Genomic DNA, 16,633 nt, shown 5'->3' on the forward strand with positions numbered 1-16,633 from the left:
TGATGCGTACATTTTTATGTCAATGTTTACATTGTGACGTATTATGTTTTCTGAAGATATTTTAACATGATTGAGATGGATATTGATTCGGACGACTGAGCTAAAGATAAAAAATATGTTAGTAATACTTCAGATAGTGAACTCCTCAAATATCGCGAAAAAAGAAAGAGAAAAGTATAGATTGGAACAGATCATATTTGATGTTTCCTACCGGTGAGTTTAACATACGATTTCTCAAACCAAGAAACCTCAGTGGGAAACGTACTGCAAATCAGGCCTGCATCAGTGATACTGTATTGCACCACATCCCGATGACAAAACAAAGGCCTGATGAAAGCCTTACTTATGAGGAAAAAGGAAGTGATAAGAGTAAGGTGGCGTTTTGATCTTCACCAAGCACCTAGCTGCCCACGTCAAATAATTGTGTTCTTCTGTAAATCAAAGTTGGCGATATTCAAGCTATGACATTAGTAACAAGCAAGGATATTGTTTATTGTGCCATGAGGGCATTTCAGGTAGATCAGGAAATGATATCGCAAGTTCATTACATTCAAGTTTTGGAAGACAAACCACATACACTTTTTATAGTCAGATGCATGTGTTCCATAGAACCGGAATATCCACATACCAGTGCCCTAATATTTTTTTTGACAGGAACAGTTATAACGTAAACATTCTGGAACATAAATACCACGAACTTGGCCATAGTGTTGTTGAAGAGACGCTGTGTCTGTGTTCAGGGGTATTCTAAATTGTAGGTCAAATAAACAATTCAAGGTTAGCCAAATGGTTTCAAAAGATTCTTAATCTTGAAAACATTTTTAAGCAAAGTAGGGAGCCCCATACTACGAAAAACGTAAAATTAAGCAATTTTCTCAATTGTGCCGAAGGTTGAAGGGATAAAGGGCCCGGAAAGGTTTCAAATTGTGTCTTGGATCGCTCTATCAAACTTAAAAAAGTTCGATAATCACTTCCGGCCTAAATGCAGCTTCGGAGAAACAGCCTAAAATAGCTTCTTTCTTTACTCGTTTTCTTTTTTATTCAAATCCTAGCTAAATTAACTTATTTACATAATTATTTCTGTAATGCGTTCCTTGGATCGATACCCTCAGAACTTTTGGATTTTTGAAAAATGTCAACTCCGAATGTAGTTACAAGGGGGTAAGTGAAACTCTGCATTGACTCACATTAGCGCTCGTAGTGGTGCTTAAGTGAAACAATGCACTGACTCACATTAGCGCTCGTAGTGGTGCTTAAGTAAAACAATGCATTGACTCACATTGGCACTCGTAGTGGTGCTTAAGCAAAACAATGCATTGACTCACATTAGTGCTCGTAGTGGTGCTTAAGTAAAACAATCCATTGACTCACATTCGCGCTCGTAGTGGTGCTTAAGTAAAACAATGCATTGACTCGCATTAGCGCTCGTAGTGGTGCTTAAGTAAAACAATCCATTGACTCACATTAGCGCTCGTAGTGGTGCTTAAGTAAAACAATCCATTGACTCGCATTAGCGCTCGTAGTTGTGCTTAAGTAAAACAATCCATTGACTCACATTAGCGCTCGTAGTGGTGCTTAAGTAAAACAATGCACTGACTCACATTAGCGCTCGTAGCGGTGCTTAAATAAAACAATCCATTCAGTCACACTAGCGCTCATAGTGGTGCTTAAGTAAAACAATCCATTGACTCTCAATAGCACTCGTAGTGGTGCTTAAGTAAAACAATACATTGACTCATATTAGCACTCCTAGTGGTAGAAAATGGTGAAGTGCTAATCGAATCAACTGGATAACGATGATTAAGAAAAGGATTGTAATTTTCAGAAATAAATAATGAATATATTCTCATATTTTTAAATATTTTATTTACCTAAAATTCGTAGCTCATATACCTAGTATGTTTTCAACAATGAGTTGCATGCTTGAGGAGCTAGAACGGTGATTTTTTAAAATTTTAAATCAGTGGCTTTTAAGTCAATGCTAAACAAAATGCCATATTCAAAATTCAATCATTTACAAAATGGAAAGGGAATTAGTTCAGTGAAATAAATACAAGTGCTCTATTGCACACTAAAACAAGATATAAAACGGGAAGTACTTAGCAGTGCAAGTCGTAAAATTGATGCAAAAGAAATAAATGACATTAAGCCAGTTTACAAGTGTTTCTCGTCAGAAGACTAAGAGGTTTAGAGATGAAACATGTATCAGTGATGCTAGTGTATTACGTACAATTGAATCGTTTGCTGCAGAAACAGCACTTCTCCACTTTTTGACACTATATGAGTTATTAATACTGCCATGATTAATGCACGAATGGCTGCCATTTTGTGCAGAAAAATACTTCTACCATATATCTCTGCCTGTCAGTCGCAAATGAAAGTTTCCGTTTTGTGCAGAAAGAAGACTTATCCTGAAGAGGTGTTGTTTTTACTTCAAACCAGCCCGCTTCACAAAGTAGTTGTGTCAGTTCTTTCACTTGAGTCGCTAGGACGAGGCGCGAAAAGAGATGCAAAAGTCGCATTTCATATAAATCAATTTATGGAGTTTCAGTATGAGGCAAATCATGTCTTAGGAAAATACTGTATTGATGGACTGTGCGTTCATACTTTCAAGTTGCTTATTTCTGGAACCCGTCTCCCTGTGTTACCAACTAGACTTGCTTATCCACAAGGCTGTGTTCCATTATATGAAAAGAAATTAGCAGACATAAAGAAGTTGGAATCTTACATACCAGGAGAACACCATGAGTTTTATAATGAACTGTTTGCATGGACAACATCAGCGCAATAGAAGTGAGAAGTACTGTTCAAAGATAAGAGACGTGTTACTTGTATTATATTGTGCTGTTTTGTTTTATATATATTTTGAACTTTGGAAAGGGATATAAAAAAAGTATTCTTCTGTTTATTTTTCTATACAATGTGGTCTAATCATAATATGTGCAAATAAGTAAGTCTTACAAATAACTATTAAATTTATTTATTTAGCGTATGGCATACAAATACGTTATTATAAATGAACAAAAATAACCAATGAACCAATCTATAAACAAATATCTAGATCTTGTATGTACTCAATACATTTTGGGGTTGCCATCAAGAAGTCTTCATATGGCCCTCCATATGCTCTAATGCTGCATTCCTCCCTGATGTGTTTAATAGTTTGTCGCGGTGCACCACAGTCGCATAGCGGCGAGGAGAGCATTCGCCATTTAAAAAGTGAATCGCCACATCTTCCGTATCCCGTCCTGAGTCGGTTGAGCATTGACCATACCTTGCGGGGTTGATCAAACCCTGGAACTGTCTTATCAATGCATGGCATTTCCAGGCATGCAGCTGGAGCATTTTGCATCCATTCTTCCCTCCAGGAATCGGCGATGTTGAACCCGATGTGATTGATCTCGGCTGCAAGAGGTGGATGTCTCGAACGAAGTCGTTTGATTTTGAGGTCTGAGATGTCAGAGTGTACCGATAGTCCAGGGTTTGCTAGGATCTTGTTGTATTCTCTGATCAAGGCTACTTTCCTTCGCAGGTTAGGGGGTGGTATGTTACTTAGGACAGGCAGCCAGATGGTGGGAGTAGACCTGATTGTTCCTGTAATAATGCGCATAGTACTATTAAGTTGGACATCAACTTTGTTAGTATGGGCGCTGTTCAACCATACTGGTGCGCAGTACTCCGCCGCAGAATATACCAAGCTCAACGCAGACATCCGCAGAGTTGTGGCGGATGATCCCCACGTGGTTCCACAAAGCTTTTGTATGATGTTGTTTCTTGTTATCAGTTTCGCAGTAGTTTTTGTGAGATGTGATTTAAACGACAGGGTCCTGTCTAGCGCGACTCCCAGATATGTTGGTTCCTTATTGTGGGTAAGTTGTATACCATCAAAGTAGACTTCCAGAGTCCTATTGGATTGTCTGTTGTTGAGATGGAAGCAAGTCACCTCTGTTTTTGATGCATTACGTCGAAGCCTCCATTTACGAAAATACTCTGCAAGCACAGACAAATCAGATGTTAGAGTTTCTTCCATGGGTTCGAAGTGAGTGTGCCTAGTTGCAATGGCCCAATCATCAGCATATTCAAACTTTTTGCTGACAGTTTCTGGCATATCAGCAATGTAAAGGCTAAAGAGCAGTGGGGCTAGAACGGAACCTTGAGGGAGACCATTTTGGAGGAATTTCTGGCCACTGGTCTTGTTTCCCATAATAACCTGAAATCCTCTGTTTCCAATCATGCTATCAATAAGCTTCGTAATTTGTTGGTATGGAATGATCTTAATCAGCTTGTAGAGTAGGCTGTATCATAGGCTGCTGATAAATCAATGAAAGCCACAGATGTTTTCATCATCTTCTGAAAGCCTGCTTCAGTATGTGATGTGAGTGCCAAAACTTGATCTGCACAACTTCGGTTGGGTCGAAAGCCAGCTTGTTCTGCAGGGATCGCCTAAAGTATTGTTTGGCCAATCCTATTAATCAGTACTCGTTCCAAGAGTTTATATATAACACTAAGTAATGCAATAGGACGGTAGCTTTGCACAAGATCTGCACGATTTCCTGGTTTAAGGAGAGCAATTACCTTGGCACGTTTAAGCTCTTGAGGTACATTTCCTGTTTTTAGCATTGAGGTGAAGGATTTTGCTAGCCATGTCCTCATATATTTTCCAGATTTGATGAGAAACTCGGGGAGTATGCCATCAAAGCCAGGAGCTTTACCGGGTTTTACATCCTTTATTGCAGCTGCAACCTCTTCGAGGGTGATGTCATGTGAGTATTCTGTCGTAGAGCCAGCTCTAGCTTTTAGTTTTTTTAGTTCCTATTTAATATTGGTTGTAGTCGCGCGATGATTTGTTCCTTTAGAAGTTTTAACAATGTGCGAAGCAATGTTGTTGGGTGTTATGAGACTATCTTCTCGTACGATACGACTAGCTCCTCCTAATTTTCGTAGCAGAGACCATGCTTTTCGGCTAGATACTTTGAAATCGATTTTCTGAGTAGTGTCTATCCACTTCTGTCGGCGTGCTGCATCAGATTATGTATCAGTTCATCTACTATTTCTCTGTCACCACTACTTTGAAAAACGTTATAGAGTTCTTCGCATTTCTCGTCCCAGCCTGGAATATATTCTTTACGATATCCTCTGGGTATGTGCTTTTTTGCTGTACAGATAACGGCTCCAACAAACCTGTTATAGTTATCAGCAGATGGTGGGATCCAGCCCAGACATTTATCAAGGTTTACGGAGAAGGCGTTCCAATCAGCTTTTTGTAGATTCCATCTGGGTCGTGGGATTGAGGTTATCAATGGGATATTTGTACCAATTTCTATTATAGCTGGACGATGTTGGCTATGAGGGAAATCTGGTAGAATGTTGCGGGTAGTGCTGACAAGGTGATGTTTATCATCAGCTGTGACAAAGCATACGTTTGGGTCGTATTCCTGTTTCCAACGTCCTGACCGGAAGGAACTACGGTCTTTAGCATCAAAAATAAGATGGATATTATTTTCATCTGCCCAGTTTACTAAAGTCTCATCATTCGTATCAGATACTCTATATCGCCATTGCATGTGGTGACTGTTAAAGTCCCCTACAAAGACTTCAGGGTGTTGGTACGCCTGAAGAACGTGGATTGGCCAAGGGGAGCTTGGTGGTTTGTAGTATTACATACGATTTGTTCCCCAATTTTGATTGTCACTGAGTGAATATTGTCATTCGTGGAAGTTGATAGCAGATGGGCATTTTCTATATCATTCCGGACGTATGTGGCTACTCACTAGGCATGGTGATATGTTGCGCCAATGATGTCATATCCTGGTATTTTCCCCCTAGAACAAAGTTGATCTTCATTATCTGCATGAGTTTCCTGTAAGGCAACCACATCGATATTATGCTTCACCAACATCTTTTGTAAGATTTGACATTTGGTTCTACTAATGCCCTCAATATTTAGTTGACATATTTTAATATTTGGTCCAAGTTTTCTAGATTTTTGGCCCTGCAAAAGGCTTTTGATATAGTGTTGGGTCATCTTCTTATTCAGTTTGGTACGTATTTGTCGTGTAGCCAGGAGATCTGGAAAGATTGTCTGGCAGCCAGTTGTGTTGCTTTCCTAACACCACCCGGGGGACACGTGTAGGGCACTTTCAGTTAAAACCTACGGACGTGAAGCAACGTCGACCCCGCCCTAAAGATGGCTGACTAAGTAAGGGCAGAAGGTGTAAATAAACAGTTTAAACTCTGTGGCCTAGGCAACGCATAAAATGTAGGGTAGAGTTCACATCTGCATCATGGTTTCCATGGCTGTGTAAAATGGCCGACATTTAGGGCAGTATGATTGATAGAAAGAAAGAATAATAAATTGCCCCTCTAACTAGTGTTTTCTATGGATTGACTGTAGGAAACAAGATGTCGGACACTTAGTGTAGACAAATATAGTAAAAATATGAACTTAATACCGCTTGTAACAGATTGTAGCCGCAAGATAACAACACTACATGGACATCACATACAAACACACCACGGATAGCTCTTAGAACCACAGCTGAGGCATTAGTTCTTAATAAATCCATATACTTCACAGCACATCTTTATCTGATCTTCAGTTATTGGTAGGCGTAAATGTAAGACGCTGAAAGCAAGTTGAACTTTGAAGATTAAAATTTTCGTCACCAAACGCAAACTAAAAAACTCATTCAAGAGAGCAACGATCGTCTAGCCCTAGAAAAATATAATATCAACCTTATATCTTCCTAATTATGGCTCTAAACATGCTTTAATAACTGCACTTTTTCTGAAATGGTTCCCGAACGTACCGAAAAATCATGAGGTATTCCGATTTTCCAGCGGTTGCGCCGAGCTCGAGGGGGGGGGGTGACATCTTGGAGTGATCCTCTCTATTAAATAATGGGTTTTAACACTGTATTTCCTCAATACAAATAAAGTTCCTTTTGAAATTGAAATGACGTTAAAATCAATGCTACACTTCCTTATATTCTCATTAATGGTGTTTGTTGCAGAAACAGCACGTCTCCACCATTTTCAACAAAGTCTGTAAAAGAACGTATTGGACTAATTCATACAAACAACCTATCTGTCATAGTCATTTCAACAGTAGAATAAGCATATTAAATATCGGAAGGATAGAAATGACATTACACACTACAGACAGTTTTTCCTGTTTTCTGAACGATTTGGTACGTTGGAGAAGTGTCATTTCTGAAACAAACGATTCAATTATTTGTTAAACTGATTATAACTAATATGAATCGCACTGTTCCATGTCCTTCACCTGTCAAATAAATATGTTTCTGTAAGCCATTTTGTTCACCATGAACCCCCTATCTCCTATTAATTCCCAATGTTTCCTTATTAATATCTTTTATATATACAAAGGAATCTAATAAAGCTACATGCTCAGCCTATGATAATAAAAATAATATGGTATACATTGGCTGCCCTAAAATGAAATAGCTTGTACTAAAAATTGGGGTAAATGGAACTTGAAACAGCACGATTCGAGACCATCGATACAGACATGCGTACATACATACATACATACATACATACATACATACATACATACATACATACATACATACATACATACATACATACATACAGTTCCTGGCCAGATTATTAGGCCACCTCCAAGCAAAGATGTAAAATATTTTCTATGCTTTTGGTTTCCATATTTCTTGTCAAGTTAACGGTCATTTAAAACTTGTAATACATCACTCACTTATTTTTAGCCAATAATATGTAACCCTAATTGTTAACCAGTTCTAAGACAGCCAAAAATGCAACAAAGTAGTCTAGACACGTCTATGTGCTGAAATAGTTTTGCTCATTGTTTAGTGTCATTTAGCGTATCAGTGCGGTCGGTGATGTTGATTTTGGTGAAGTTATTGTGATTTGGTCCATTGGCACAGCCTTTTTGTCAAAATTTCAAGTAAGTTTCCGCAGTTCCATCAGTAGGTTAACATTTTCAGTGAAATTTCTGAATATTGACATGGACAAGCTCAAAGATTTGATAGATGAAGAAAAAGCTGTAATAACTCATCTTTGACAAAAGAGAACTGTAACATAAGTGAAATATCTTTCATGACAGTAAATTCGAAGATTAAAGGATAAGTAAGAGAAGGGTTTGACTTTGAGTGCTAGGAAGTAACGTTCCTATGCCTCCTCTGCGAACCATGTGACCTTGCCGTGGTGGGGAGGCTTGTGTGTCCCAATGATGCAGATAGCCGAGCCGCAGGTGCAACCATATCGGATGGGTATCTGTTGAGAGACCAGACTAACGAACGGTTCATCGAAAGGGGGGTAGCAGCCTTTCGGTAGTTGCAAGGGCGGCGGTCTAGATGATCGACTGATACGGCCTTGTAATAATACTCAACATGGCTTAGCTGTGTTGATACTGCTACACGGCTGAAAGCAACGGGAAACTACAGCCGTCACTAACTCCCGAGGACATGCAGCTCTCTCTGTATGAATGATGTACTGATGATGGCTTCCTCCCGGGTAAAATATTCCGGAGGTAAACTAGTCCCCCATTCGGATCTCCGGGTGGGGACTACACGAGAGGGGGCGATCATCAGGAAGATGGATACTGACATTCTGCGAGTCGGAGCGTGGAATGTTAGAAGTTTGAATCGTTATGGTAGGTTATAGAATCTGAAAAGGGAGATGGATAGGCTAACGTTAGATGTAGTTGGTATAAGTGAAGTACGTTGGCAGGAAGAACAGGATTTTTGGTCAGGCGACTACCGAATTATCAACACAAAATCAAACAGGGGAAATGCAGGAGTTGGTTTAATAATGAATAAGAAAATAGGGCAGCGGGTAAGCTACTACGACCAGCATAGTGAAAGAATTATTGTCGTCAAGATAGACACCAGACCAATGCCCACCACAATAGTGCAGGTCTATATGCCTACTAGTTCAGCGGATGATGAAGAAATCGAAAGAATATATGAGGAGATAGAAGATTTAATACAATATGTAAAAGGTGACGAGAATCTAATTGTGATGGGAGACTAGAATGCAGTGGTAGGCCAAGGAAGAGAAGGTAATGCAGTAGGAGAATTTGGATTGGGACAAAGGAACGAAAGAGGAAGTCGGCTGGTTGAATTCTGCACTAATCATAATTTAGTCCTTGCCAATACTTGGTTCAAACACCACAAACGACGGCTGTATACGTGGACGAGACCTGGAGACACTGGAATGTATCAAATAGACTTCATTATGATTAGGCAGAGATTCAGAAACCAGGTGTTGGATTGCAAAACTTTCCCAGGGGCAGACGTGGACTCTGACCACAACTTGTTGGTCATGAAATGCCATCTGAAGTTGAAGAAATTGAAGAAAGGAAAGAATGCAAAACGATGGGATCTAGACAAGTTGAAAGAAAAGAGTGTGAGGGATTGTTTCAAGGAACATGTTGCACGAGGACTAAATGAAAAGGCTGAAGGAAACACAATAGAGGAAGAGTGGATAGTCATGAAAAATGAAGTCAGGAGGGCTGCTGAAGAAATGTTAGGAAGGAAGAAAAGATCGACTAAGAATCAGTGGATAACTCAGGAGATACTAGACCTGATTGATGAACGACGAAAATACAAGAATGCTAGAAATGAAGAGGGCAGAAAAGAATACAGGCGATTAAAGAATGAAGTGGATAGAAAGTGCAAGCTAGCTAAGGAAGAATGGCTGAAGGAGAAGTGCAAGGATGTCGAAGGCTGTATGGTCCTGGGAAAGGTAGATGCTGCATACAGGAAAATCAAGGAAACCTTTGGAGAAAGGAAATCTAAGTGTATGAATATTAAGAGCTCAGATGGAAAGCCACTTCTAGGGAAAGAAGACAAAGCAGAAAAATGGCAGGAACATATCCAACAGTTGTATGAAGGTAAAGATGGAGATAATTTGGTTCTGGAAGAAGAAGAGGCTGTTGATGCTGATGAAATGGGAGACCCAATTTTGAGGTCAGAGTTTGACAGAGCTGTGAGTGACCTCAATAGGAACAAGGCACCTGGAATTGATGACATTCCCTCTGAATTACTGACTGCCTTGGGAGAAACCAGCATGGCAAGGTTATTTCATTTAGTGTGCAAGATGTATGAGACAGGAGAAGTCCCATCCGATTTTCGGAAGAATGTTGTTATACCTAATCCCAAGAAAGCCGGTGCTGACAGGTGTGAAAACTACCGCACCATTAGTTTATTATCTCATGCCTGCAAAATTTTAACACGTATTATTTACAGAAGAATGGAAAAACAAGTTGAAGCTGAGTTGGGAGAAGATCAATTTGGCTTCAGAAGAAATGTAGGAACACGTGAAGCAATCCTGACTTTACGTCTGATCTTAGAGGATCGAATCAAGAAGGACAAGCCCACGTACATGGCATTCGTAGATCTAGAAAAGGCATTCGATAATGTTGATTGGACCAAGCTATTTATAATTCTGAAGATGATAGGGATCAGATACCGAGAACGAAGAATTATCTACAATCTGTATAAAAATCAGTCTGCAGTGATAAGAATCGAGGGCTTTGAAAAAGAAGCAGCAATCCAGAAAGGAGTGAGGCAAGGCTGCATTTTGTCCCCTCTCCTTTTCAGTGTTTACATAGAACAGGCAGTAAAGGAAATCAAAGAGAAATTTGGAAAGGGAATCACAGTCCAAGGAGAGGAAATCAAAACCTTGAGATTTGCCGATGATATTGTCATTCTATCTGAGACTGCAGAAGATCTCTAGAAGTTGCTAAATGGTATGGATGAAGTCTTGGGTAAGGAGTACAGGATGAAAATAAATAAGTCCAAAACAAAAGTAATGGAGTGCAGTCGAACGAAGGCAGGTGATGCAGGAAATATTAGATTAGGAAATTAAGTCTTAAAGGAGGTAGATGAATATTGTTACTTGGGTAGTAAAATAACTAACGATGGCAGAAGTAAGGAGGACATAAAATGCAGACTAGCACAAGCAAGGAAGAGTTTTCTTAAGAAAAGAAATTTGCTCACTTCAAACATTGATATAGGAATTAGAAAGATGTTTTTGAAGACCTTCGTGTGGAGCGTGGCATTGTATGGAAGTGAAACATGGACGATAACTAGTTCAGAAAGAAATAGAATAGATGCTTTTTAAATGTGGTGTTACAGAAGAATGCTGAAGGTGAGATGGATAGATCGAATCACGAATGAAGAGATACTGAATCGAATTGGTGAGAGGAGATCGATTTGGCTAAATTTGACGAGAAGAAGAGACAGAATGATAGGACACATCTTAAGACACCCAGGACTTGTTCAGTTGGTTTTTGAAGGAAGTGTAGGTGGTAAGAACGGTAGGGGTAGACCAAGGTATGAATATGACGAGCAGATTAGAGCAGATGTAGGATGCAATAGTTACATAGAAATGAAAAGGTTAGCACAGGATAGGTTGGCATGGAGAGCTGCATCAGACCGGTCTATGGACTGATGACTCAAACACACAGGAGTAAAAAGGTAATTTCACCAAGAGGTGAACGTAGATTAATAAAAATAATTAAATAAAACAGATCTCTAACGAATAAAGATGGGGCGGTAATATTATAAATGAGATGAAAATTCCATCATCCTAAAGACATTTCGCCAAACTTAGCAGCAAGACCTGCAGACCAGCAAAGAAACAGAAGTTCACACAAAGAATGAAGAATGAAAGGTTCCAGTTTTCCAAAAATTACAGGAACTTCACTACTGACGGCTGGGGGAGGTATCAGTTCTGGAAACTACAGTATTTTCACAATAATACAAAGTTCAAAAAATTAGGGGAACATGTCTTAGAATGTATGCCATGCTCCACAAAACAATAACTCACACCCAGGTACATTACCAACTAAATCTTTATTCTTTACCGTTGAAGTATACAAAAGAACGTCGATTGACTCGCGTTCATTTTCAGAACACGAACGAAAATGTCCAAATAGGGACGAAAACAAAGTGATAACAGGCTTCCAGGGTGGATTTTTAAAATCACGGTTGGAGAGCTTTTATCACAGTTTGGCACCTACGTGGCATGTTCCGTATATGTCGACGGAGGTCATGTTGCGGTATCAGGTCCCATTCTTCATTGAGAGCCTGTTTGGGGTCATGGAGAGTCTGGGGTAGAACAGGACGCCCACGAACACTTCTGTCAAGCCCATCCAACACATGCTCGATGGGATTAAGGTCGGGACTCACTGCTGGCCATTCCATCTCTTGAATGTCCAGTTCTCGCAAGACAGCTCTGGTGATGCGCGCTACATGAGTCCCGGCATACTCGTGCATGAGTACGAATTCAGCGCCAACACCTTATGCAGCGAGCAACAAATGCTGTAGCAGTATCCGCTCGATGTACCCCGCAGCGGTAAGATTACTACGGAGGACGACGACGACAAGATCCGTACCCCACATTATCACAGAACCTTGTCCGAATCGGTTGCCTTCCTGGACAATATTTGGCATGTACTGATTACCACGGTGTCTTCATACACGTTGACGTCCATCACGCTGCGTCAGGGGAAATCTGGACTCGTCTGTGAGCAACACAGGTCTCCACTGGCGAAGTTGCCAGTTGACGTGGGTACGGGTAAAACTGAAGGCGAGCTGCGCGATCTTGATACGTTAAACGGAGCACTCGAACAGGACGTCTGGGTCGTAAGGACACTTCTCTTAATCTGTTCCTTATTGTCTGGTCAGGCACTGTGACTCCAGTGACCCTCCTGAGGTTATGTTGCAGTTCTCTGGTAGTTGCTGAACGACGCCGCAACGCACAGATGGTCATATATGGGTCATCCTGTGGGGTTGTCATGCATCCAAGACCTTGTCCAACCCTCATTGTGAACCTGCCTGTCTCATTGTAGCGATTCCACGTGTTGAATAACTGACAGAGAGACATTAAGATCACAGCAACACGACGAAAAGTCCAGCCTTCGTGGATCAAAGTGACGGCCCTTGCGACTTGAACCTCGTTAAGGTCTCATGGGATATGCTGGTTTACGTACAACGTGCTCAAACGACCGCAGTAATCTGTGTACCTCACAACGACACACGGGCGCATCGCTATTCACTTTGTTTTGAGGGGCCAGCTGACGGTTTAATGCAAGGCTACGCCTACAGATGGAGTATAACTTCGATTTGACATACCCTGAGTAGCTAAGGTCTCAAGGTACGCTTTCGACCATTGGAACCCCATCTACCAAATTAACTTTCACATACTAGACGTTACAAAACATGTTCCCCCTAATTTCTTTGAACTGTGTATATTGATTATAGCAAAGTCTAGCATGTACTGTAATTTGGTTTTGCAGGTATGCTTCAGCGATAAATAGACGTTCAAGGTATTGTCTGATAGGAAAAATTCTGTAAAATGAAGGCCGAATGAAAAAATAATACATACATACATGCATACATACATACATACATACATACATACATTATTAATCGTCCAGACGCTGTCACCTCTGGGGGGGGGGTGTTGGCGAATCTATCAGACTCTGGCGTAGCTTCCTCTTCTTGTGTCAGGCTCTTTTCTCACCTGTCCTATCTGAGCTGCTTTGGTCAGCTCTTGGTCTCTTTGTACCTCGATCATATTTTACGTTGCGTACTGAGTTTTTATGTTCAATTTTCACGGCCTTTCCCTCCGTTTTGTGTTTAGTTCGAAGGATCAGGAACTTCTTTGTATGATTACTGTTGAGGAGGGGGTAGTCTTTTTAAAACCATCCTCTTCTAAGACTATCAGACGTGAGAATAAAAAGGCGCCTGAACCTTGGACATGTGAAGGTATGCGGGAAAGTAAACGAAAGACGTGAGAAATGAAAGACTATGTAGTCATGGCAATCGGGATGGGAAGGGAACACGAGTTGACCAAAGGAAATCCAGTTCTTGAGAGACTCTGTGGAGTAGAGGGATTAATGAGACAGATAAACAACTTTATTGCACGAGTTTATTAAGCTATTTTTTCGTCATTTAACACAGAGTTGCATTTACGGACTGTAAACATGTTTTATGTCAAAGTGAAAGGAAATATCTACTTATAATAATGAAACTATAAAATTAACTTATAACGTCAACACGTGAACAGAAATCCCCAAAAATGTGTCCGGTACTTCAAATTCCATTTTTAAATTGTTAATTGTATTTTACCTTCGAAACTATGGCAGTTCCATTCTTGCAGCTTTACAATGAGTTGAATCACCTTATATGATATTAAAGATTAAATAAGTAGACTAAAGGGTGTTGTACTTTGTTGACATGAAAAATCGTGCAGACATACAACCAATAAATTAACAAATATCTAAGTGTTATATTTAGGTGCACATAGACTAAGCGATGACATCGCTATGACCAGTGAAGGAAATGTAATTGCGTCCAGCTTAGAACATGAATAAGTACACACTTCTACACGCAATTGTAAAGTGAGCTATAAATTTCAAGTCTGAGAGTCACTGTGGGGGATGAATTACATGACTTTCAAGTGAAGAAGAGGTAGACGGTGATCTCCGTTCCATAAACTACTACAGTTGTTGGAGGTTTGTTGCAAAAGTGCGCGCCTATTGGTACCGTAGTTTAACACCGAGCGACTATGAGCCAACACATTCACACGTGTTGAAAATGAACTACGGAATTCAGTAGCCCAAATTATACATAATGCTCAAAAGAATATCAACATGATATTTCTTTACATGTCATATTACTGTACAATACGTGATGGGAAAGATTTCTTTTTTACTGTCGTAATGTGACGCAAGTCTTAATAACCATCGTAAGCAATTTGCATCCAAATGTCTTTATACGAATATAATTAAATTTCTAAGCCTTGAATTTTTACAATTATCTTACCATTACTGTACTGAATTCTACCTGTACCAACCATCTACGAGTACTTCGATAAACCTCGTCACAACATGTACATCGCTGAAATGAAAATATTGATATTCATGAATCACCTTTAAAGAGTTTATTAGAAATTATTAAATCATCGAGATAGTGGAATATAGTTTGGAATATCGTATATACAGATCAATCCACACTGGTCAGTATTCGATCATTACGACAGATGGTCGTAATTATTGACCACGGCCGACTTAATGAGTCGCTCTAGCTAGCTCCAGCCCGACGTAGATGTGGTCGGCTATGGCAGTTTCCGACCGGTTCAACAGATGGCCGGTACGGATTTTAAGACACATTGAACTCCCCTAGTAACCTGTTAATTGTTAGTTACATTCACTGCCTCTGGTGATTCGAAATCAGTGTCATTTTCAAAACTCGCGCTTGACATTTTGGATCCTTTCTTTGAGGGCGTGAGAGTTGTTCAGCATACGACATTAATTGATAACGCATGTGGTTAGCTGGAAATCGATTGTTGCAATAACAGCAGTACTTATACGTTACATGTAGTTATTCTATTATAGTAGGGTATTTATATTAATCTGTAATATCATGCTGAACTACATACGGCTGGTGGCCGCATTGGGGCCTCGCCATTTCCACGTTTTCTGCAAGCAGGATAAAAATTCCAGCATGGAATTAATTTTCATACAGTATCGTACATTTCTTCGATTATTATCAGCAAATACGATTCTGCAGATGGCCTCAGCCGCTATGTTAAATATATTTTGATTTTACGCCATTTAGGTACCTGTACGTCAATTTCGATATCCTGTCTTCCTCTACCAGAAAGAAGACAAATAGGAGCTCTGTTGGGCGATCTGTGTGGAATAAACACCAAGCTGACAAACTTTCTTGGTTATGAAGAGGAGTTTCTCAAACAGCTCTCTTCAAGATCGCAGACCATGTTATTCAAGAGATTTTAACTTATACGGTACTCTGAAACCATTTTTCGGATCGTCTGTGATGTTGCTGAAGAAAATTAGCTATCCAGATTACACTGTGGTACTTTAGAAGAATTTAACAGCATAAAAGAAGTATACAAGTATGAAGGGTGAGTCTTCCACCTAATCAATACTTTAATTTACAAAATGTTTAGTATTATTTACATTAAAACAGTACCGGTTTCGACCTGTAAATAGGTCATAATCAGCTGTTGGTGAACCTGCTTAATAGCGATTGTACATAATAAAAACATTACTAAAAACTAATTAAACAAGAGTGCCTTATTCCAATATAATACTAATGTTAAGATATATACATATGGTACAATTAGGGTTTTGACTTGTTGGAGTCTTATTCAAATCTCTATGCTGTCTATTATATTAGAATAAGTCATTCTTGTTTAATTAGTTCTTAGTAATGTTTTTATTATGTACAGTCGCTAGTAATCAGGTTCACCAACAGCTGATGATGACCTATTTAAAGGCCAAAACCGGTACTGTTTTAACGTAAATAATACTAAACATTTTGTAAATAAAAGTATTGGTTAGGTGGAAAACTCACCCTTCATACTTGTGTGCTTAAATCATCAATACGGACAATAAAGATGATAGATTATAATAAACGAAGTAAGCGAATAGTACGGCCTTAAATTGAACATTCACAAGTGTATTGCGATCTTCGTGACCGGTGCTCCTGTACGGTGTTTAAGTCTTACTGCAGGCCTCTGAAAATATTGACGTGTCGTAAATCCCATGGGTGGACAATTATAAAAAATGTCACAGAACTTATCATAGGAATTTATT

Source organism: Anabrus simplex, chromosome 7, assembly GCF_040414725.1.
Source record: "Anabrus simplex isolate iqAnaSimp1 chromosome 7, ASM4041472v1, whole genome shotgun sequence".
Classification (NCBI taxonomy): Eukaryota; Metazoa; Arthropoda; class Insecta; order Orthoptera; family Tettigoniidae; genus Anabrus; species Anabrus simplex.